Genomic DNA, 25,472 nt, shown 5'->3' on the forward strand with positions numbered 1-25,472 from the left:
CAGCAGTATTGTTGAACTGACAGGTTTTGTCAATGTTCAATTTCATTCTATCAATTTATCTTATCAATTCCAATTTCAGAAACAAGTGATTTCCAGGCTAGGTGGCTTATACATTAGAGACAAAAGTGCTGCAATTCATTTACAAGGTAACTTCCATATCACAAAAGAAAGAAGAGAATCCATTGTGACTCTGCCTAGAGCCCAAGGACTTAATTTATCAAATCATAAGTTTCCTTCTGTCACTGTGGGGAAATATTAACTTAAAATTAAGAAACTTATATTAAATAATGTCCAATATCTTTAAATTTCATACTAAAGTTGCTGCTTGATGAACTTAAACAGCTGTCAGTGGAAAGGGTTAACTCCTTTGCTGGTTTTTAAGGAGGTGGAGCAAAACATTGTCAGGCGCACGCATTTGCGTCACTTCACATAAATTTTAAAAAACTTTCCCGATTGAAAAAGACAGTTGTGTTTTCACACTTTAACTAAACATGAACAGAACAGATAAAACAAAACAAAATAGCACATGCTTGCAGAAAACAGTAAATTGCATCATATTTCTTACTGTCCTTTCTTCAGATGCCTTTCCAAAATATTGTAAAAACATTGAATACAACTGGAGAAAAATTAGTTTTTCACATTTAAACAAATCAAATCAAACTGCTTTGGAAAATTTCACCATAGCAACTGCGGCTCCAAGGTAAAATCTTAGACTGAAACTTAATCTTTTGTTAAACAAAAGTTTTGTTGTTCTTCTCAGTTTTTACACACCAGCTTAACATAGAAACATAGAAACATAGAAGATAGGAGCAGGAGTAGGCCATTCGGCCCTTCGAGCCTGCTCCGCCATTCAATGAGATCATGGCTGATCATCCAAATTCAGTACTCTGTCCCTGCCTTCTCCCCATATCCCTTGATCCCTTTAGCCTCAAGAAATATATCCAACTCTTTCTTGAATATATTTAATGAACTGGCCTCCACTGCCCTCTGTGGCAGAGAATTCCACAGGTTCACCACTCTCTGGGTGAAGAAGTTCCTCCTCATTTCAGTCCTAAATGGCTTACCCCTTATCCTTAGACTATGACCCTTGCTTCTGGACTCCCCGGCCATCCGAAACATCCTTCCTGCATCTAGTCTGTCCAGACCTGACAGAATTTTATAGGTTTCGATGAGATCCCCTCTCAATCTTCTAAACTCCAGTGAGTATAATCCCAATCGACACAATCTCTCCTCATACGTCATTCCTGCCATCCCAGGTATCAGCCTGGTGAATCTTCGCTGCACTCCCTCCATGGCAAGAACATCCTTCCTCAGGTAAGGTGACCAAAACTGCACACAATACGCAAGGTGCGGTCTCACCAAGGCCCTGTACAACTGTAGCAAGACATCCTTGTTCCTGTACTCGAACCCTCTTGCTACGAAGGCCAACATACCATTTGCCTTCTTAACCGCCTGCTGCACCTGCATGCTTACCTTCAGCGACTGGTGCACAATAACACCCAGGTCTCTTTGCACTTCCCCTTCTCCCAATCTATTGCCATTCAAATAATAATCTGCCTTCCTGTTTTTGCCACCAAAGTGGATAACCTCACATTTATCCACATTATATTGCATTTGCCATGTTTCTGCCCAATCACTCAACCTGTCCAAATCGTACTGGAGTTTCACGACATCCTCCTCACAGCTTACCCTCCCACTCAGCTTTGTGTCGTCTGCAAATTTGGAGATATTACATCCAATTCCCTCGTCCAGATCATTAATATATATTGTGAACAGCTGGGGTCCTAGGACCGATCCTTGCGGTACCCCACTAGTCACTGCCTGCCACTCGGAAAACGACCTGTTTATTCCAACTCTTTGCTTTCTGTCCGCCAACCAGTTCTCTATCCAAGTCAATACCTTGCCCCCAATCCCATGTGCCTTAATTTTGCACACTAATCTCTTATGTGGGACCTTATCGAAAGCCTTCTGAAAGTCCAAATACACCACATCCACTGGTTCTCCCTTATCTATTTTACCAGTTACATCCTCAAAAAATTCCAGTAGATTAGTCAAGCATGATTTACCTTTTGTAAATCCATGTTGACTTTGTCCGATCCTGTCACTGCTTTCCAAGTGCTCTGCTATTACATCTTTTATAATAGACTCCAGCATTTTCCCCACTACCGATGTCAGGCTTACCAGTCTATAATTCCCCGCTTTTTCTCTACCACCTTTTTTGAATAGTGGGGTAACATTAGCTACCCTCCAATCCATGGGTACCGTTCCAGAGTCTATCGAGTTCTGGAAGATGATCAGCAATGCATCTACTATTTCTAGGGCCACTTCCTTAAGTACCCTGGGATGTAGACCATCAGGCCCTGGGGATTTATCGGCCTTCAGTCCCATCAATTTTCCTAACACCATTTCCCTACAAATACTGATTTCTTTCAGTTCCTCCCTTTCATCAGACCCTATGTTCCCCGACATCTCTGGGAGGTTATTTGTGTCCTCCTTTGTGAAGACAGAAGCAAAGTATGTATTTAGTTGGTCTACCAGTTCCTTGTTTCCCATTATAAATTCCCCTGATTCTGACTGTAAGGGACCTACGCTTGACTTCACCAATCTTTTTCTCTTCACATATCTATAAAAGCTTTTACAGTCAGTTTTTATGTTCCCTGATAGCTTACTCTCATATTCTATTTTCCCTTTCTTAATTAATCCCTTTGTCCTCCTTTGTTGACTCCTAAACTGCTCCCAATCCTCAGGATTATTGCTTTTTCTAGCCAATTTATATGTTCTCTCCTTGGATCTTATGTTATCCCTAATTTCCCTTGTTAGCCACGGTTGAGTCACCTTTTTGGTTTTATTTTTATGCCAAATTTAAATTGTATTTGTTTTTTTTCCAATTCTGGGGGCACAATCTTATTCGCACATTCTTAAAACTTCCAAAATCCAAGAAAAGACAAACGTTTTAAACGCTTTTAACACAGCGAAGTGGGTGGAGCTAAAACACACATAACAGAATATTTCTTTGATATACCTATCAATTCAGTTCATGAAAAGCGACGAGTTAAGTTAGTAACTATAGGTTTTTATTGGCTAAATAACAGAGCCCACCCTCGTGGGTGATCGGATCCAACAAGGAGGAATACCAGCCAATCGACCACCTTTATACCTGGGCAAACAGGCGGAGCCATGGGCGGAGTCAGCTGTGGTCAGCCCAGGTATAACAGCGTGGCAAGAGGTGACCTTGTGAAGTGATACAACAGTGTAAACAGTGATAACCATAGTGTAACGATATAAACAGTGATAACCATAGCGTAACGATAGTGAACGATAAAAGTTGTTTACCACATTCACCCCTTGTTTAAATTTGAGTCCGGCGGGGTGAAGTGTACTACCAGTTCGGGTATGTCAGTCTGTCCGGAGGCCTCGTAAGCCTTTCTGATCGGCGCAGCAGCGGCGGCGGTGGTGCAGTATCCGATGTTAATGCTGGTGCCTGCGTGGTCGGCGAAGGCTCATGGGGTTCCGGCATGCCGTCTACCTGGGCTGGATTTGGGGGGGTGGTGGGGGGTAACGGTGGTGTCTCAGGGGTGCCCGAGGGTGCGAGGTCTCGTAAGGAGACTGTGTCCTCCCGCCCGTCTGGGTATGCCACATAGGCGTACTGGGGGTTGGCGTGCAGGAGGTCCACCCTCTCGACCAGGGGGTCCATTTTATGGGCCCTCACGTGCTTTCGCAGCAAGACGGGCCCCGGAGAAGTCAGCCATGTTGGTAGCGAGGTTCCCGTAGTCGACTTCCTGGGGAAAACAAACATTCGTTCATGGGGGGTGGCGTTAATGGCAGTGCAAAGCAGTGACCGGATGGAATGCAGCGCTGCCGGGAGGACTTCCTGCCAGCGAGAGGTTGGCAGGCCCTTAGACTTTAAGGCTAAGAGAACGGCCTTCCAGACAGTCGCGTTCTCTCTTTCCACCTGGCCATTCCCTCGGGGGTTGTAGCTGGTGGTCCTGCTTGCAGCAATACCTCTCGCTAGTAGGAACTGGCGAAGTTCCTCGCTCATGAAGGATGAGCCCCGGTCGCTATGTATATAGTTCGGGAACCCGAACAAGGCGAAGAGGTCGTTCAGGCATTTGATGACCGTGGTACTGGTCTTGTCTGGGCAGGGGAAGGCAAAGGGGAAACGGGAGTACTCATCAATAATGTTGAGGAAGTACACATTACGGTCAGAGGACGGGAGGGGCCCCTTAAAATCGATGCTCAAGCGCTCGAAGGGGCAGGTGGCCTTGATCAGGCTTGCTCTGTCCGGCCTAAAGAAATGCGGTTTGCATTCGGCACAGGTTTGGCAGTTCCTGGTCATGGTCCTGACCTCCTCGATGGAGTAGGGCAGGTTGCGGGCCTTAATGAAGTGGTAAAGTCTGGTGACCCCAGGGTGGCAGAGGTCGTTGTGGAGGGTCTGCAGTCTATCAACTTGCGCGTTGGCGCATGTACTTCGTGATGGAGCATCTGGGGGTTCGTTCAGTTTACCAGGCCGGTACAAGATATCATAATCGTAGGTGGAGAGCTCGATTCTCCACCTCAAGATCTTGTCGTTCTTGATTTTGCCCCTCAGCTTGTTATTAAACATAAAAGCGACCGAGCGCTGGTCGGTGAGGAGGGTAAATCATTTGCCTGCCAGGTAATGCCTCCAGCGTCGTACTGCCTCCACGATCGCCTGGGCCTCCTTCTCGACTGAAGAGTGTCGGATCTCACTGCCCTGGAGGGTCCTTGAGAAGAAGGCCACAGGTCTCCCCGCCTGGTTAAGGGTTGCAGCTAGGGCGAAGTCGGATGCATCGCTCTCCACTTGGAAAGGGATAGACTCATCCACCGCGTGCATTGTGGCCTTAGCAATGTCTCCCTTTATGAGGGAGAAGGCTGCGCATGCTTCTGCCGTCAAGGGGAAGGAGGTGGACTTCATGAGGGGTCTGGCTTTGTCCGCATAATTGGGCACCCATTGGGCATAGTAGGCGAAGAGCCCCAGGGTTTTCTTCAGCGCCTTTGGACAGTGGGGGAGGGGAAGCTCCATGAGGGGGCGCATTCTTTCGGGGTCGGGGCCAATGACTCCATTCTCTACTACGCAGCCGAGGATGGCAAAGCGTGAGGTGTTAAACACACATTTCTCCTTATTGTAGGTGAGGTTCAGCTGTTGGGCCGTACGGAGGAATCTCTCCAGATTAACATCATGGTCCTGCCGGTCGCGGCCGCAGATGGTGACGTTATCTAGATAAGGGAACGTGGCATGCAGCCCGTTCTGGTCAACCATCCGGTCCATCTTCCTTTGGAAGACCGAAACCCCGTTGGTGACGCCGAAGGGAACCCTAAGGAAGTGGTAGAGGCGGCCATTCGCCTCGAAGGCGGTATACTGGCGGTCCTCAGGGCGGATAGGGAGTTGGTGATAGGCCGACTTAAGGTCGATGGTAGAGAATACCCGGTACTGTGCAATCTGATTGACCATATCAGATATGCGGGGAAGGGGGTATGCGTCCAGCTGGGTGTACCGGTTTATGGTTTGGCTGTAGTCGATGACCAGGTGGTGTTTATTGCCGGTCTTAACGACTACGACCTGGGCATGCCAGGGGCTGTTGCTTCTCTCGATGATGCCCTCCTTCAGGAGTCGCTGCACCTCGGAGCTAATAAAAGCTCTGTCCCCGGCGCTGTACCGCCTGCTCTTGGTAGCGACGGGTTTACAGTCGCGGGTGAGGTTAGCGAACAGGGAGGGGGGCGGGACCTTGAGGGTGGATAGGCCGCAGGTGGTACGCGGTGGGCGGTTTAAAAGCTGCTGGTTGTAGACTGTGAGTGGGGGGAGGGGTCCACCGTATGCCAAAGTGACACTTTGAAGGTGGGATTGGAAATCCAGCCCTAGTAGGATGGCAGCGCAGAGCTGGGGCAGGACGAGAAGTTTAAAATTTTTATACTCCGTGCCCCTAACCGACAGGGTCACAACACAGTAGCCGCTGATGTCTGTAGAATGGGACCTCGACGCCATCGAGATCCGGTTGCGCGTTGGCCGGACAGTGAGGGAGTAGTGGCTCACCGTGTCTGGATGGATGAAGCTCTCCGTGCTTCCGCTGTCGAACAGGCAGGTCGTGGCGTGGCCGTTTACTTTGATGTCCATCATGGACTTGGACAGGTGATGCGGGCGAGCTTGGTCAAGTGTGACGGAGGCTAGTGTATGGATGAGCGAGCTGCTGTAGTCTGCGGGTGAGGCGGTGGTCAGGTCTGGAGACAAGGTGGCGGTCGAGTGTGGTGAACAAAATGGCGGCGCCCACGACGTTGAATAAAATGGCGGAGAAGATGGCCACCCCCACAACTCACATGAGGCACTGCCGGCGTCGGTGGCCTTGATCAAAGATGGCCACCCCCACGACTCACACGAGGGGATACTGGCATCTGTGGCCTTGATGAAAGATGGCCGCCCCCACAACTCGCATGAGGCACTGCTGGCGTCTGTGGCTTTCCCCCTGCAGGCCTTCGCGAAGTGGCCTTTCTTGTGGCAGTCGGAGCAGGTCGCGTTTCTTGCAGGGCAGCGCGCCCTCGGGTGTTTCGCCTGGCCACAGAAGAAGCAGCCGGCGGCCCGATCGCGGGGCTCCGATGTCGCAGCCGGTACCGGGGGTGGCGGTCCCGATCGGTTCCGGGACACTGACGCTGTGGTAGGTCCCAGAGGCGGTGGTGCGAGGGGTATTGCGGCCGGGGTCGGGCCCGAGTCCCAGGGTCGCGCAGCACAGTACCTGGAGTACGCCTCGAGGTCCCGATGGGCCACTTCCAAGGAGCGAGCGAGGCTAGCAGCTGTTTTCAGGTCGAGGTCCTTTGATTCCAGCAGTCTTTGCCGTGAGTAGTCTGACCGAAGGCCTTTCACGAAGGCATCTCGGATGTTTCCATCTGTATGTTCTGCAGCTGTTACGGCTTTAAAGTCACAGTCCCTGCCGAGTATTTGCAGCGCCCGTAAGAAATCATCAACCGACTCTCCTGGCTGTTGCGAGCGGGATCTTAGGAGATGCCTGGTGTACATTGAGTTTACAGGGCTCCGATACTGTTCTTTTAGCAGGTTGAGGGCGTCCTCGTATGTGGCAATGTCCCGGATGAGTGCAAATACTTTAGGGCTCACCTGAGCGGTCAGAACTCTTAGTTTGGATGCTCCAGGTAGGCTTCGAAGCAGCTCAGCCAGTGTTCGAAGTCGAGGGCTGAATTCGCAGCCTGTGGGTTTAGATCCAGGTACGGCGGCCGGAGGGCTCGTAGCCAGGCCGGCTGCTGGGGCTGTTGTAGATGGCCGTTTGGCTGAGGCTGTACGTCTGACTGGTCGTTTGGCTGCTCCGTTGTAGACATTTCAAAATTTAGCCAATAAAATTGATATACCTATCAATTCAGTTCATGAAAAGCGACGAGTTAAGTTAGTAACTATAGGTTTTTATTGGCTAAATAACAGAGCCCACCCTCGTGGGTGATCGGATCCAACAAGGAGGAATACCAGCCAGTCGACCACCTTTATACCTGGGCAAGCAGGCGGAGCCATGGGCGGAGTCAGCTGTGGTCAGCCCAGGTATAACAGCGTGGCAAGAGGTGACCTTGTGTAGTGATACAACAGTGTAAACAGTGATAACCATAGTGTAACGATATAAACAGTGATAACCATAGTGTAACGATAGTGAACGATAAAAGTGGTTTACCACATTCTTTTAATGTAAGAAGTCACACAACACCAGGTCATAGTCCAACAGTTTTATTTGAAATCACAAGCTTTCGGAGCGCTGCTCCTTCGTCAGGTGAAGTAGAGAGATGCATAAAGACACAGCTTATATAGTCAGAGAATAATGTCAGATGTTTACAGGTAATCTTTCTAACTGCCATTTATCACACCTCGGCAGAGAGATAATCACAGCAATCAAAGGTGTGAATGGTGCCCATACAGGTTAGTCAGGAAAATATTACATCAAAGAACAATGAGGTGGGGTCACAAGGGGTCAAATGTTGCAGATGCTGGGGTCTGTATGAAAAACAAAAAACAGACAAAAAAACATTTTTTTTGCTGGAAATCACAGCAGGTCCGGCCGCATCTGTGTAGAGAGAACAAGCCAACGATGACTTGAGTCTGGGTGACCCTACGTCAGGTGGAGTTACAAGTAGCGTGACATGAACCCAAGATCCCGGTTGAGGCCATCCTCATGAGTGCGGAACTTGGCTATCAATTTCTGCTCTACGATTTTGCGTTGTCGTGTGTCTCGAAGGCCGCCTTGGAGAATGCTTACCCGAAGATCGGAGGCTGAATGCCCTTGACTGCTGAAGTGTTCCCTGACTGGGAGGGAACACTCCTGCCTGGCGATTGTTGCGCGTTGTCCGTTCATCCATTGTCACAGTGTGCATGGTCTCGCCAATGTACCATGCTCCGGGGCATCCTTTCCTGCAACGTATGAGGTAGACAACATTGGCCGAGTCACATGAGTATGTACCATGTACCTGGTGGGTGGTGTCCTCACGTGTGATGATGGTATCTGTGTTGATGATCCGGCATGTCTTGCAGAGGTTGCTGTGGCAGGGTTGTGTGGTGTCGTGGTCGCTGTTCTCCTGAAAGCTGGGTAATTTGCTGCGAACAATGGTCTGTTTGAGGTTAGGTGGCTGTTTGAAGGCGAGTATTGGAGGCATGGGGATGGCCTTAGCGAGGTGTTCATCATCATCGATGACATGTTGAAGGCTGCGAAGAACATGGCGTAGTTTCTCCGCTCTGGGGAAGTACTGGACGACGAAGGGTACTCTGTTGGTTGTGTCCCGTGTTTGTCTTCTGAGGAGGTCTATGCGATTTTTTGCTGTGGCCCGTCGGAACTGTCGATCGAGGAGTCGAGCGTCATATCCCGTTCTTACGAGGGCGTCTTTCAGCGTCTGTAGGTGTCCATCGCGTTCCTCCTCGTCTGAGCAGATCCTGTGTATTCGCAGGACTTGTCCATAGGGGATGGCTTCTTTAACGTGGTTAGGGTGGAAGCTGGAGAAGTGGAGCATCCTGAGGTTGTCCGTGGGCTTGCGGTAGAGTGAAGTGCCGAGGTGTCCATCTTTGATGGAGATTCGTGTGTCCAAGAATGAAACCGATTCTGAGGAGTAGTCCATGGTGAGTTTGATGGTGGGATGGAACTTGTTGATGTTATCGTGTAGTCTTTTCAGTGATTCTTCGCCGTGGGTCCATAGGAAGAAAATGTCGTCGATGTATCTGGTACATCAACAACATTTTCTTCCTATGGACCCACGGCGAAGAATCACTGAAAAGACTACACGATAACATCAACAAGTTCCATCCCACTATCAAACTCACCACGGACTGCTCCTCAGAATCGGTTTCATTCTTGGACACACGAATCTCCATCAAAGACGGACACCTCAGCACTTCACTCTACCGCAAGCCCACGGACAACCTTAGGATGCTCCACTTCTCCAGCTTCCACCCTAACCACGTTAAAGAAGCCATCCCCTATGGACAAGCCCTGCGAATACACAGGATCTGCTCAGACGAGGAGGAACGCGATGGGCACCTACAGACGCTGAAAGACGCCCTCGTAAGAACAAGATATGACGCTCGACTTGTCGATCGACAGTTCCGACGGGCCACAGCAAAAATCGCATAGACCTCCTCAGAAGAAAAATACAGGACACAACCAACAGAGTACCCTTCGTTGTCCAGTACTTCCCCGGAGCAGAGAAACTACGCCATGTTCTTCGCAGCCTTCAACATGTCATCGATGATGACGAACACCTCGCTAAGGCCATCCCCACGCCTCCACTACTCACCTTCAAACAGCCTCCTAACCTCAAACAGACCATCGTTCGCAGCAAATTACCCAGCTTTCAGGAGAACAGCGACCACGACACCACATAACTCTGCCACGGCAACCTCTGCAAGACATGCCAGATCATCAACACAGATACCATCATCACACGTGAGGATACCACCCACCAGGTACATGGTACATACTCATGTGACTCGGCCAACGTTGTCTACCTCATACGTTACAGGAAAGGATGCCCCGGAGCATGGTACATCGGCGAGACCATGCAGACACTGCGACAACGGATGAACGGGCACCACGCAACAATCGCCAGGCAGGAGTGTTCCCTCCCAGTCGGGGAACATTTCAGCAGTCAAGGACATTCAGCCTCCGATCTTCGGGTAAGCATTCTCCAAGGCGGCCTTCGAGACACACGACAACGCAAAATCGTAGAGCAGAAATTGATAGCCAAGTTCCGCACTCATGAGGGTGGCCTCAACCGGGATCTTGGGTTCATGTCACGCTACATGTAACCTCACCTGACGTAGGGTCACCCAGACTCGAGTCGTCGTTGGCTTGTTCTCTCTACACAGATGCGGCCGGACCTGCTGTGATTTCCAGCAAAAAAAATGTTTCTTTGTCTGTTTTTTGTTTTTCATACAGACCCCAGCATCTGCAACATTTGACCCCTTGTGACCCCACCTCATTGTTCTTTGATGTAATGTTTTCCTGACTAACCTGTATGGACACCATTCACACCTTTGATTGCTGTGATTATCTCTCTGCCGAGGTGTGATAAATGGCAGTTAGAAAGATTACCTGTAATCATCTGGCATTATTCTCTGACTATATAAGCTGTGTCTTTATGCATCTCTCTACTTCACCTGACGAAGGAGCAGCGCTCCGAAAGCTTGTGATTTCAAATAAAACTGTTGGACTATAACCTGGTGTTGTGTGACTTCTTACATTTGTCCACCCCAGTCCAACACCGGCATCTCCAAACCATGGCTTTCTTTTAATGATAAACTTTCAGACAAAAGAAATACTGTAACTTCTTAAACATTCATAGTCAGGAAAATATTCACATTTTAACACACACTTTCATACAAACTGAAATTACAACATTTTTTAAGGTTCCTTTCACTCAGCAAATCTTGTGTTTTATTTGTCTCTGCACAGACATTAATAACTTCCATGTTGGTAAAGCTTTAAGTTTCTCTCTTTTTTTCTTTTTTTAAATCGGCATCTCAGCAGCTTTTCTTGGCTTTCCAAATCCCTGTTTTTCCCTTCCTTTGCTGAGTTTTCAGATTGTTTAGCCTGCAAATTAGATCTGTTTCCTTCTCTATCTCTCCCTCTCTCTCCTGCACTTTATGCTTAACCACCTGGCTACGTTTCTCTCTTAACCCGTTGTGTTTTTTCTGAGACAGGCTTTCCGGAATAAAGTTTATCACTTTTTCAAAGGGGACTTGGCCTCCTTTGATTAAACATTCCGTCAATGATACCTGCACTTCCTCCGCACAGGTGCCTCTGTCTAACTTACTTTTATATGCATTAACACAACTTTTACTAGCCATTTGGTGATTTTTCTAACAGACCTCTAACATCAATAACTATCGGCGCACAATTCACGGGCACTCCCCACTCCCCATGGGGTTTATCCTTCCTCAAGAGCAGCAGCTGATCAGGAAGCTACTTTTGAGGTCCGATCTATTACACAATGCTAGCCGTTTTGTCTTGGCCCATCTGAAGGGTGCCAATTTGTAAGATCTTAATGATCTCTGAGTTCTTGGACAAGACACCAATGGGCAGCAGCCAGTATGTTTGAGCAATAGATCAAGATTTATTAAGCATACAGCGTAATATACTTAACATTAGGCGATATTTTTAACAAGTAGCTCACAGCCCTTGGTCTCTGGAACCTCTCGGACACAGATGACATCATCTTAAGTCTGTTCCTTTGTTCTCCCAGTAAGTCTGTGTAAAGTTGTTCTTTGAGTATCGAGGTTTTAACCCTTTTCTTATCAACAGTTCGTTTGGCCAGTGTCCATATATGGTCTTTAACAAAATCACCTTTTATAATTGGTTCTAATGGTCAAAATACCATTGTCACTCAGACTAAGGTAGTATCCCGCCTTTCCAGTATTTTTCCACCAACTCTGCCATGTTCAGTGTTATCTTGTTTATAGTTTTTCACCCCATTGGAATTTACTTTATCTCTTTCATTTCTAGCCTCCCTGGTACAAGGCCTTTCTACACCAAGGGCCCATATCAGCGCTGTTTCACTAGTCTTGAGGTATCCAAACTATCTCACTTTAATCTACCAAATAAATACCTTATCTCCATGATCTCTCTTGTTTTATGTCCTTATACTAATTATTTTTTAAATTTTGTTGCAATTAGTTTTGGTAAGCAAATTCCAATTTCTACTTAGCGTCATAATATGTTTTTTTAGCAATTTAACCTTCACTCGCAGCCTGTGGCTGTTTGTTTTCAAAACTTAGTCAAAACTACTGTCGACTGTCCTCGCAGCTGCATTTTGAACAAGTCTTAGCTTTCTAGTTACCCAGGAGTAATTATGGGTAATATTATTTGGTCAATGGCTACACTTGAAGTTATATATATATGATTCTCATCTACTAAATATCTCTAATTATCAGCCTTTCGTACAAGAGGCCTGGAGCTACTGACTGGAAACCTTGCATGCAATTACTGTGCATTTCCCCATTGTGTGAACTCCGACAGTAATGAAGAGGTTTGAAGCTCTGTTTTGCATAATTCTATTAAAAGGCAAACGGGACCTGCTTTGCTAATATACGTGTTTAGTTATAATCCTTCACCATCCATTTTACAAAGTTATCAGCAGCAATTCAAAGTGGCCAATTTATATCCAAGCTAGAATATCTGGCGAAGGCAACTGGGTGCCATTGCTGCCTTTCACACTGTCCTTTAATTTCTAATACCTGGCTTCAAATCCAGTCCATATTCAGGAGATTAAATAAAAATATTCTGCCTGCTGTAAGGGTCTTACTTCCCAATGGCAAAGCCCACAGCATGAAACGGCACCAAACTGGCAATACTGTTCAGAGAGGAGACAAAGGATTCCCCCCCTCCCCCCCCCCAAGTCTCCAAGTGACTTTCCAACATTGCAGTTTTGGTCACCTTACCTGAGGAAGGACGTTCTTGCCATGGAGGGAGTGCAGCGAAGATTCACCAGGCTGATACCTGGGATGGCAGGAATGGCGTACGAGGAGAGATTGTGTCAATTGGGCTTATACTCACTGGAGTTTAGAAGATTGAGAGGGGATCTCATCGAAACCTATAAAATTCTGTCAGGTCTGGACAGACTAGATGCAGAAAGGATGTTTCTGATGGCCGGGGAGTCCAGAACCAGGGGTCATAGTCTGAGGATAAGGGGTAAGCCATTTAGGACTGAAATGAGGAAGAATTTCTTCACCCGGAGAGTGGTGAACCTGTGGAATTCTCTGCCACAGAGGGCGGTGGAGGCCAGTTCATTAAATATATTCAAGAAAGAGTTGGATATATTTCTTGAGGCTAAAGGGATCAAGGGATATGGGGAGAAGGCAGGGACCGGGTACTGAATTTGGATGATCAGCCATGATCTCATTGAATGGCGGAGCAGGCTCGAAGGGCCGAATGGCCTACTCCTGCTCCTATCTTCTATGTTTCTATGTTTCTATGTCAGACTCCATGATGGTAACATGACATCTTTGGCATTGCACAAACTTTGGAAGATGCTTTTAAACTAAAATGAGAGCACGTATATGCTCGTCTCAGGTAAGAGAAAGTGAGCAGAGTCCATTTCTCCCACCAGCTTCCCATTAGATATCAGATTTGTTACGGATTTAAACCCATACAAGAAATTAGGAGTATATTACCAGCATGAACCAGTGTGTGGACTGGGTGACAACAATGATCTAGATCAACTACCACAGATTTTCAGCCCCTTTCCTTGTTGTGGGTGTCACCCACACATCCAACACAAGGCCAGTAACTGACACAGAAATCTTAGTCAATGTGACAGCAAATATATTCAATACTTCCTCTTATGTATAAACCACCTTTATCCCCCTTAACTGATCTGGAATGTCTACAGAGTTAGGAATCAAAAGCTTACATTTAAAATGGGTTTGTTCCTAAAAAACCGCATGAACTTGCATTTATATAGCACCTTTCACATCCTTGGGACGTTCCAAAGAGAGCTGCTTTTGAAGTTAGTCGCTATGCTTTTAGGCAAACATCAGTTAATTTGTGCAAAGCAAGGTTCCACAGACAGAAAGGAAATAAATAACCAGCTATTTTTTTTTTGAAGGTGTTGACTGGGGGATCAATGTTGGCCAAGACACTGGGAGAACTCCTCTGCTGCTCTTCAGTGTGCCATGGGATCTTGGCCTAGAAATTCAGTATAGCCAGTTTTGGGGCGCTAACGTTAGCGCCCGCCCGATGTTAGCGCCCGCCCCAAAGTTGCGCCCCCTTTGCGGAAATTCAGTCGCTTCGCCCTAAGAGGTTGCTGGAGCGCTAAAACAGGCGTTGCACGACTATCTTCAGGCGCTAAGCCGTCAGGCCGGAGCGCAACACCCGAGCTCGGGCACAGCGCAGGTGCGGGGAGCTGGTGATTGACGGCAGACACTCTGGTGCCAGTGAGCTCTTAAAGGGGAAGGGTGCATGTGTTTTTTTCAAAGGCCGAGTCTGGGGGGGAAAGGAGGGGGGGGGGAAGGAGGATTGGAGGAGGAGGAGGAGGAGGAGGAGGAGGAGGAGGAGGAGGAGGAGGATTCACAACAACACACTGGACCCTTCCACACAACACATGCAGAGTGCCTTTTATAGTGCAGGAGGAGTGCTCTTTAATTTGCGCTCCCCGGGGCCCGCGTCGGCTGTGTTGCGTTCCATTTTACAAACGCTCTGGACGCCAGCCGCACAATGGGGCGGTCCGACTGAAGTTTGGAATCGGGGCGCGCAAAGGGCGTTGCACGAGGATGTGACGTCATTTTCTGCGCGCGCAGCCGGGCGGGCGCTAAACTTTGCGCCGGCGCTAAGGGTCAACTTAATTTGGGGCGAGGCGCAAACTGCGCTGCGCCCGGGCGCTACACGCATAGCGCCCGAAATACACTTCTCTTAAGGCGCTAACTGCTGGCGCAACCAACTGAATTTCTAGGCCCTTGTGTCTTCCTGAACAGGCAGATAGGGCATCAGATTAGTGTCCGATTGTGCAGCACTCCCTCGCTCTACTGAAATGTCAACCTACATGATGTGCTCAAGACCCTGGAATGAGGCTTGAAACCATAATGTTCAGGTTCCGAGGGGAGTGTGCTACCACTGTGCCAAGCTGACACGGTATCAAAGCTCAAATAAAATATAAGCTTGTATTCTCCATGGATTCAACTAGCTTGTTAGGCTACAGTGCTACCCAAATGTTCTCTTCCCGCGCTTACTCCGAACTAGAGGATTCTGGATTTGAATTTCAGAGCTGCTGGTCAGACAGCGGTGGCGGCGGCGGACCTGTGAGGAGCGAGGCGGTGGTGATATAAAATGAAGCGGAGGCGCAGGTAGGCTTACTTAAATTTTGTGGTTTATAGGGTGTCTGTGGTGTAGCGGGGACTGCTGGTAAACAAGGGCCCTTCAGTATATCATTTAATTGTAGTGTAATTGGTGGAATTGATTTGATTTAATTTAATTTGAATTAATTAAAGGGTAAGTCAAGACAGGAGAGCTCTGTGCCATGGTATGCTCCTCCTGCACTATGTGGGAAATCAGGGACACTTCCTGTGTCCCTGACGACCATGTGTGCGGGAAGTGTATCCAGCTGCAGCTACTGACAGACTGTATTGCAGCACTGGAGCTGCGAGTGGATACATACTGGAGCATTCGCGAGGCTGAGGACATTGTGGATAACATGTTTAGGGACTTGCTCACACCGCAGGTAAAGGCTGCACAGGCAGGAAGAGAATGGGTGACCACCAGGCAGAGTAGTAGGCGCAGGAAGGTAGTGCAGGGGTCCCCTGCGGCTATCCCCCTCTCAAACAGATATACCACTTTGGATATTGGTGAGGGAGATGGCTTATCAGAGGAAGGCAGCAGCCAACTTCCTGGCACCGTGGGTGGTTCTGCTGCACAGGACGGGAGGAAAAAGAGTGGGAGAGCTATAGTAATAGGGGGTTCTATTGTAAGGGGAATAGATAGGCGTTTCTGCGGCCGCAAACGAGACTCCAGGATGGTAGGTTGCCTCCCTGGTGCAAGGGTCAAGGATGTCTCAGAATGGCTAAAAACATTTTGGAAGGGGAGGGTGAACAGCCAGTTGGCGTGCTGCGTATAGGTACCAACGATATAGGTAAAAAATGGGAAGAGGTCCTAAAAGCTGAATATAGGGAGTTAGGAGGTAAATTAAAAAATAGAACCTCAAAGGTAGTAATCTCAGGATTGCTACCAGTGCCACGTGCTAGTCAGAGTAGAAATAGAAGGATATTTCAGATGATTACATGGCTAGAGGAATGGTGTAAGGGGGAGGGATTCAAATTTCTGGGACATTGGAACCAGTTCTGGGGGAGGTGGGACCAATTCAAACCGGACGGTTTGCACCTGGGCAGGACCGGGACCGATGTCCTAGGGAGAGTGTTTGCTAGTGCTCTGGGGGAGGATTTAAACTAAAATGGCAGGGGGTTGGGAACCTGAGCAGGGGGACAGAGGAAAGGGAAACAAGGATAGAAGCAAAAGACAGGAAGGAGAAAAACAAAGGTGGCAGTCAGAGAAATCAAGGGTTTAAATCAAACATGGCCACAGTAAATAATAATTCTAAAAGGTGTAAAAGTGTTAAAAAAACAAGCCTGAAGGCCTTGTGTCTTAATGCGAGGAGCATTTGTAATAAGGTGGATGAATTCGCTGCGCAAATAGAGGTAAACGGATATGATATGATTGGGATTACGGAAACATGGCTCCAGGGTGACCAAGGCTGGGAACTCAACATCCAGGGGTATTCAATATTCTGGAAAGATAGGCAAAAAGGAAAAGGAGGTGGGGTAGCATTGCTGGTTAAAGAGGGGATTAACACAATTGAAAGGAAGAATATTAGCTCTGATGATGTGGAATCTGTATGGGTAGAACTGAGAAATACCAAGGGGCAGAAAACGTTAGTGGGAGTGGTATACAGACCTCCAAACAGTAATGCGGAGGTTGGGGATGGCATTAAATGGGAAATAAGAGACGCGTGCAATAAGGGCACAGCAGTTATTTTGGGTGACTTTAATCTACATATAGATTGGGCGAACCAAATTAGTAACAATACTGTGGAGGAGGATATCCTGGAGTGCATACGGGATGGTTTCCTGGACCAATATGTCGAGGATCCAACTAGAGATCAGGTCATCTTAGACTGGGTATTATGTAATGAGAAAGGATTAATTAGCAATCTTGTTGTGCGAGGCCCCTTGGGTTGGAGCGATCATAATATGATAGAATTCTTCATTAAGATGGAGAATGAAGTCGTTGACTCAGAGACTAGGGTCCTGAATTTAAATAAAGGAAACTATGATGGTATGAGGCGCGAGTTGGGTAGGATTGATTGGGGAATGTTACTCAAAGGGTTGACGGTGGATAGGCAATGGCAAACATTCAAAGATCGCATGGATGAACTACAGAATTTGTTCATCCCTGTTCATCCAAGAGACCAGGTAGGCCTCAGTGCGGAGCGTGAGTCGTCAGGAATCGCGGAGCGGCGGCTAAATAAAAGGCTCCAAGAGACCAGGTAGGCCTCAGTGCAGAGCAGGAGTCAGCGGGAATCGTGGAGTGGCGGCTGTATAAAAGGCTCCAAAAGACCAGGTAGGCCTCAGTGCGGAGCGCGAGTCGGCGGGACTCTCAGAGCGGCGGCAGTACAAAAGGCTCCAAGAGACCAGGTAGGCTACCAGTCTCCAATCTCGGAACTCAGAGGGAAGGAGAGAAGTAAAAAGTAATCGAAGTGTGATGTCACCAGAAAGCAGGTAAATGATTGGTTGGTGAGTATTTCTCTCTTTTTAAATCTTAACTCTGTGGTTTATAGTTTCTAAAGTCTCTGTGGTGTAGCGAGGACTGTTTGTAAACCAGGGCCCTTAAATATACCATTTAACTGTAGTGTAATTGGTGGAATTGATTTGATTTAATTTAATTTAAAATTAATTAAAGGGGAAGTCATGACAGGAGAGCCCGGTGCCGTGGTATGCTCCTCCTGCGCTATGTGGGAACTCAGGGACAATTCCTGTGTCCCTGACAACCATGTGTGCAGGAAGTGTGTCCAGTTGCAGCTACTGGCAGACCGCATTGTGGGGCTGGAGCAGCGAGTGGATACACACTGGACCATTCATGATGCTAAGGACGTCGTGAATAGCACATTTAATCAGTTAGTCACACCACAGGTAAAGGTGGCACAGGCAGAAAGGGAACGGGTGACCAACAGGCAGAGTAGTAGGCGCAGGCAGGTAGTGCAGGGGTCCCCTGTGGACATCCCCCTCTCAAACAGATATACTGCTTTGGATACTGATGGGGGGGATGGCTTACCAGGGGAAGGCAGCAGCAGCCAACTTCTTGGCACCGGGGTGGCTCTGCTGCACAGGATGGGAAGAAAAAGAGGGGTAGAGCTATAGTAATAGGGGATTCAATTGTAAGGGGAATAGATAGGCGTTTCTGCGGCCGCGAACGAGACTCCAGGATGGTGTGTTGCCTCCCTGGTGCAAGGGTCAAGGATGTCTCAGAGCGGCTGCAGAACATTTTGGAAGGGGAGGGTGAACAGCCAGTTGTTGTGGTGCATATAGGTACCAACGATATAGGTAAAAAACGGGAAGAGGTCCTAAAAGCTGAATATAGGGAGTTAGGAGGTAAATTTAAAAATAGGACCTCAAAGGTAGTAATCTCAGGATTGCTACCAGTGCCACATGCTAGTCAGAGTAGAAATAGAAGAATATTTCAGATGAATATGTGGCTAGAGGAATGGTGCCAGGGGGAGGGATTCAAATTCCTGGGACATTGGAACCGGTTCTGGGGGAGGTGGGACCAGTTCAAACCGGATGGTTTGCACCTGGGCAGGGCCGGGACCAATGTCCTAGGGGGAGTGTTTGTTAGTGCTCTGGGGGAGGGTTTAAACTAAAATGGCAGGGGGTTGGGAACCTGAGCAGTGGGACAGTGGAAAGGGAAACGAGGATAAAAGCAAAAGATAGGAAGGAGAAAAGCAAAAGTGGCAGTCAGAGAAATCAATGGTTTAAATCAAACATGGCCACAGTAAATAATAATTCTAATAGGTCTAAGAGCATTAAAAAAACAAGCCTGAAGGCTTTGTGTCTTAATGCGAGGAGCATTTGTAATAAGGTGGATGAATTGGCTGCGCAAATAGAGGTAAACGAAATGATTTGGTTGGGATTACGGAAACATGGCTCAAGGATGGCCAAGACTGGGAAATCAACATCCAGGGGTATTCAATATTCAGGAAAGATAGGCAAAAAGGAAAGGGAGGTGGGGTAGCATTACTGGTTAAAGAAGGGATTAACACAATTGTAAGGAAGGATATTACCTCTGATGATGTGGAATCTGTATGGGTAGAACTGAGAAATACCATGGGGCAGAAAACCTTAGTGGGAGTGGTATATAGACCTCCAAACAGTAATGCAGAGGTTGGGGATGGCATTAAAAGGGAAATTAGAGAAGCGTGCAAAAAGGGCACAGCAGTCATCATGGGTGACTTTAATCTACATATAGATTGGGCTAACCAATTTAATAACAATACCGTGGAGGAGGAATTCCTGGAGTGTTTACGGGATGGTTTCCTGGACCAATGTGTCGAGGAACCAACCAGAGATCAGGCCATCTTAGACTGGGTATTGTGTAACGAGAAAGGATTAATTAGCAATCTTGTTGTACGAGACCCCTTGGGTCGGAGCGATCATAATATGATCGAATTCTTCATTAAGATGGAGAATGAAGTAGTTGACTCAGAGACAAGGGTCCTGAATTTAAATAAAGGAAACTATGATGGTCTGAGGCGTGAATTAGGTAGGATTGATTGGGGCATGTCACTCAAAGGGTTAACGGTGGATAGGCCATGGCAAATGTTCAAAGACCGCATGGAGGAACTACAGAATTTGTTCATCCCAGTTTGGCATAAAAATAAAACAAAAAAGGTGAATCAACCGTGGCTAACGAGGGAAATTAAGGATAGCATAAGATCCAAGAAGAGGACATATAAATTGGCCAGAAAAAGCAGTAATCCAGAGGATTGGGAGCAGTTTAGGATTCAACAAAGGAGGACAAAGGGATTAATTAAGAAAGGGAAAATAGAATATGAGAGTAACCTTGCAGGGAACATAAAAACTGACTTTAAAAGCTTTTATAGATATGTGAAGAGAAAAAGATTGGTGAAGTCAGGCGTAGGTCCCTTGCAGTCAGAATCAGGGGAATTTATAATGGGGAACAAAGAAATGGTAGACCAATTAAATACATATTTTGGTTCTGTCTTCACAAAGGAGGACACAAATAACCTTCCAGAAATGTTGGGGAACATAGGGTCTGATGAAAGGGAGGAACTGAAAGAAATCAGTATTTGTAGGGAAATGGTGTTAGGGAAATTGATGGGATTGAAGGCCGATAAATCCCCAGGGCCATTTAATCTACATCCTGTGTTACTTAAGGAAGTGGCCCTAGAAATAGTAGATGCATTGCTGATCATCTTCCAACATTCGATGGAATCTGGAACAGTACCCATGGATTGGAGGGTAGCTAATGTTACCCCACTATTCAAAAAAGGTGGTAGAGAAAAAACGGGGAATTACAGACCGGTAAGCCTGACATCGGTAGTGGGGAAAATGCTAGAGTCCATTATAAAAGATGTAATAGCAGATCACTTGGAAAACAGTGACCGGATCGGACAAAGTCAGCATGGATTTACAAAAGGTAAATCGTGCTTGACTAATCTACCGGAATTTTTTGAGGATGTAACTAGTAAAATAGATAAGGGAGAACCAGTGGATGTGGTGTATTTGGACTTTCAGAAGGCTTTCGATAAGGCCCCACATAAGAGATTAGCGTGTAAAGTTAAGGCACATGAGATTGGGGGCAAGGTATTGACTTGGATAGAGAACTGGTTGGCAGATAGAAAGCAAAGAGTTGGAATAAACGGGTCTTTTTCCGAGTGGTAGGCAGTGACTAGTGGGATACCACAAGGATCGGTCCTTGGACCCCAGCTATTCACAATATATATTAATGATCAAGACAAGGGAACTAGATGTAATATCTCCAAATTTGCAGATGACACAAAGCTGGGTGGACGTGTGTGCTGTGAGGAGGATGCCAAGAAATTACAGGATGATTTGGACAGGTTGGGTGATTGGGCAGAAGCATTGCAGATGCAATATAATGTGGATAAATGTGAGGTTATCCACTTTGGTGTCAAAAACAGGAAGGCAGATTATTATCTGAATGGCAATAGATTGGGAGAAGGGGAAGTGCAACGAGACCTGGGTGTCCTTGTGCACCAGTCGCTGAAGGTAAGCATGCAGGTGCAGCAGGCGGTTAAGAAGGCAAATGGTATGTTGGCCTTCATAGCGAGAGGGTTTGAGTACAGGAACAAGGATGTCTTGCTACAGTTGTACAGGGCCTTGGTGAGACCACATCTTGAGTATTGTGTGCAGTTTTGGTCACCTTATCTGAGGAAGGATATTCTTGCCATGGAAGGAGTTCAGCGAAGATTCACCAGGCTGATACCTGGGATGGCAGGAATGACGTATGAGGAGAGATTGGGTCAATTGGGCTTGTACTCGCTGGAGTTTAGAAGAATGAGAGGGGATCTCATTGAAACTTATAAAATTCTGGCAGGACTGGACAGACTGGATGCAGGGAGGATGTTCCTGATGGTCGGGGAATCCAGAACCAGGGGTCACAGTCTAAGGATAAGGGGTAGGCCTTTTAGGACAGAAATGAGGAGGAATTTCTTCACCCAGAGAGTGGTGAACCTGTGGAATTCTCTACCACAGAAGGCAGTAGAGGCCAATTCATTAAATATATTCAAGAAAGAGTTGGATATATTTCTTAAGGCTAAAGGGATCAAGGGGTATGGGGAGAAAGCAGGTACCAGGTACTGAACTTGGATGATCAGCCATGATCGCATTGAATGGCGGAGCAGGCTCGAGAGGCCGAATGGCCTACTCCTGCTCCTATTTTCTATGTTTTTTTGTTTCTATGTTTGGCATAAAAATAAAACAAAAAAGGTGACTCAACCGTGGCTAACAAGGGAAATTAGGGATAGCATAAGATCCAAGGAGAGGACATATAAATTGGCCAGTAAAAGCAGTAAACCTGAGGCTTGGGAGCAGTTTATGATTCAGCAAAGGAGGAAAAAGGGATTAATTAAGAGGGGGAAAATAGAATATGAGAGTAAGCTTTCAGGGAACATAAAAACTGACTGTAAAAGCTTTTATAGATATGTGAAGAGAAAAAGATTAGTGAAGTCAAGCGTAGGTCCCTTGCAGTCAGAATCAGGGGAATTTATAATGGGGAACAAAGAAATTGCAGACCAATTAAATAAATATTTTGGTTCTGTCTTCACAAAGGAGGACACAAATAACCTCCCAGAGATGTCGGGGAACATAGGGTCTAATGAGAGGGAGGAACTGAAATAAATCAGTATTTGTAGGGAAATGGTGTTAGGGAAATTGACGGGATTGAAGGCCGATAAATCCCCAGGGCCTGATAATCTACATCCTAGGGTACTTAAAGAAGTGGCCCTAGAAATAGTAGATGCATTGCTGGTCATCTTCCAAAATTCAATAGATTCTGGAACAGTTCTCGTGGATTGGAGGGTAGCTAATGTTACCCCACTATTCAAAAAAGGTGGTAGAGAGAAAACAGGGAATTATAGACCGGTAAGCCTGACATCGGTAGTGGGGAAAATGCTAGAGTCCATTATAAAAGATGTAATAGCAGAGCACTTGGAAAACAGTGACAGGATCGGACAAAGTCAACATGGATTTACAAAAGGTAAATCGTGCTTGACTAATCTACTGGAATTTTTGAGGATGTAACTGGTAAAATAGATAAGGGAGAACCAGTGGATGTGGTGTATTTGGACTTTCAGAAGGCTTTCGATAAGGTCCCACATAAGAGTTTAGCGTGTAAAGTTAAGGCACATGGGATTGGGGGCAAGGTACTGAATTGGATAAAGAACTGGTTGGCAGACAGGAAGCAAAGAGTTGGAATAAACGGGTCTTTTTCCGAGTGGCAGGCAGTGACTAGTGGTGTACCGCAGGGATCAGTCCTAGGACCCCAGCTATTCACAATATATATAAATGATCCAGACGAAGGAACTAGATGTAATATCTCCAACTTTGCAGATAACACAAAGCTGAGTGTGCGTGTGTGCTGTGAGGAGGATGCTGAGAAACTCCAGTATGATTTGGACAGGCTGGGTGATTGGGCAGAAGCATGGCAGATGCAGTATAATTGGATAAATGCGAGGTTATCCACTTTGGTGGCAAAAACAGGAAGGCAGATTATTATCTGAATGGCAATAGATTGGGAGAAGGGGAAGTGCCACGAGACCTGGGTGTCCTTGTGCACCAGTCGCTGAAGGTAAGCATGCAGGTGCAGCAGGCAGTTAAGAAGGCAAATGGTATGTTGGCCTTCGTAGCGAGAGGGTTTGAGTACAGGAACAAGGAGGTCTTGCTGCAGTTGTACAGGGCCTTGATGAGGCCACACCTTGAGTATTGTGTGCAGTTTTGGTCGCCTTATCTGAGGAAGGACGTTCTTGCCATGGAGGGAGTGCAGCGAAGATTCACCAGACTGATACCTGGGATGGCAGGAATGACGTATGAGGAGAGATTGGGTCGATTGGGCTTATACTCGCTGGAGTTTAGAAGAATGAGAGGGGATCTCATTGAAACTTATAAAATTCTAACAGGACTAGACAGACTAGATGCAGGAAGGATGTTCCCGATGGCCAGGGAGATCAGAACCAGGGGTCACAGTCTCAGGATAAGGGGTAAGCCATTTAGGACAGAGATGAGGAGGAATTTCTTCACCCAGAGAGTGGTGAACCTGTGGAATTCTCTACCACAGAAGGCAGTAGAGGCCAATTCATTAAATATATTCAAGAAGGAGTTAGATATATTTCTTAAGGCTAAAGGGATCAAGGGATATGGGGAGAAAGCAGGGACAGGGTACTGAATTTGGATGATCAGCCATGATCACATTGAATGGCGGAGCAGGCTCGAGGGGCCGAATGGCCTACTCCTGCTCCTATCTTCTATGTTTTTATGTTTCTATGTCACTTCAAGCTGCCTTCTTCAGTCCTGTGAGTGCACTTTACAACAAGGCGACTGTTTAGAACACAAGGTATTTAGGTCAAGTTTTATCTTGGGGATGGCGGTAAGAAAGGAGAAAATTAAATACATCATTAAAATGAACACCCAGGCAGTAAACATGCACACTCAGCTCATGGGTGCAGTGGGAAGGGTGCCCGATTGCATTGATGGACTGGCAAGGAGTGTGGAGCAGTCCGCTGCAGCACAGGCCGATGCAACGCAACAGCTTAGTGCAGCAATTCAGTCACTGGCTGCTCCGATCCAATCTCAGACTGCTCCCATGCAGTCTCAGATTGAGGCCACGCGAGCACTGACTGCTGCCATCGTTGTTGGTTCGCCACATTGCCCCGGGGCTCTCACGGCGACGCAGCAGGCCAGCAATCTGTGCTCCAGCAGATTGTCCCGGATGCTGAGGTGCTGCCCCGGGGGAGTGCCAGTGTGTCGGTCGAGTAGGAAGGTGCTGTCCTCTCTCAGGATGACAGCATTCCTGCTCCCACCACTGGCACTTCCCTATTTGCACTTACCACCGCCTGCAACACAGCCAGCCCAGACTGCTGCTGCCCATGCAGAGTTGGTGCAGCCGGGGCCTCCAGACCCAGAGCTGGTCGAGGGCGTCCTTCAAGGGCATCTGTAGTCTCTGCATCTGACATTCAGCAGCCTTCCACCAGCCTTGCTGCAGCCGCTAGTCCCCCATTACGGAGGAGCGGTAGGGTGGGAAGGGGAGAAGTGCACAGGGGATGGAGATCACCCTCGAAGGGCAAAAAGTAGGAGGTCTAAATAAATGGTGGGAATGTCTTTAGTAAAGGTCGAGGTTCATCTGATAACTTTTGTTTCGTGTTATTATGTCCGTGAATGATTGAGACACGGACAGCAGGAGTTGAGCAAAACAAGTCTTTACTGATTGAAGTCGATCGGGCACTGAAAACAACAGAGGCTCACTAGCGCCTTTTATACAGGGGTGGTCACTGCCGGTACTGCAGTCTGAGACCAGTTATTCTCTTAAAGGTACATACACAACAATTCCTCCCCTTTTAGATAAACAGTACATAACATTCATTTAACAATTAAATGATAACTAATTACAATCACAATTACGGTTGCTAGATACATTGGTTAAGTTTAAGCAATTATAAGTTCAGTCTTTGAGGAGGCTTCCTGATTCTGTCTGGATAACGCCTCTTTGGGGTATCAGGTTCTTCTGGCAATGTTGGGTCGGGATCAATGTCGTTGTTTGGTTCATCTGCTTCCAATATCACCGATTCTGCGGTAGCTGCAATTGGTACGTCGATTTCATTGCCAGGTGTATCAGATCGTGGTGTGGAGTTGACGTTTTCCAGTGACTCTAGAATCTGGTCAGCATGGCGTCTTACAATGCTCTCTGCAA

The sequence above is a fragment of the Somniosus microcephalus genome, chromosome 3 (genome assembly GCF_052327205.1).
Source record: "Somniosus microcephalus isolate GS21.2 chromosome 3, FLI_Smic_1.0, whole genome shotgun sequence".
NCBI lineage: Eukaryota > Metazoa > Chordata > Chondrichthyes > Squaliformes > Somniosidae > Somniosus > Somniosus microcephalus.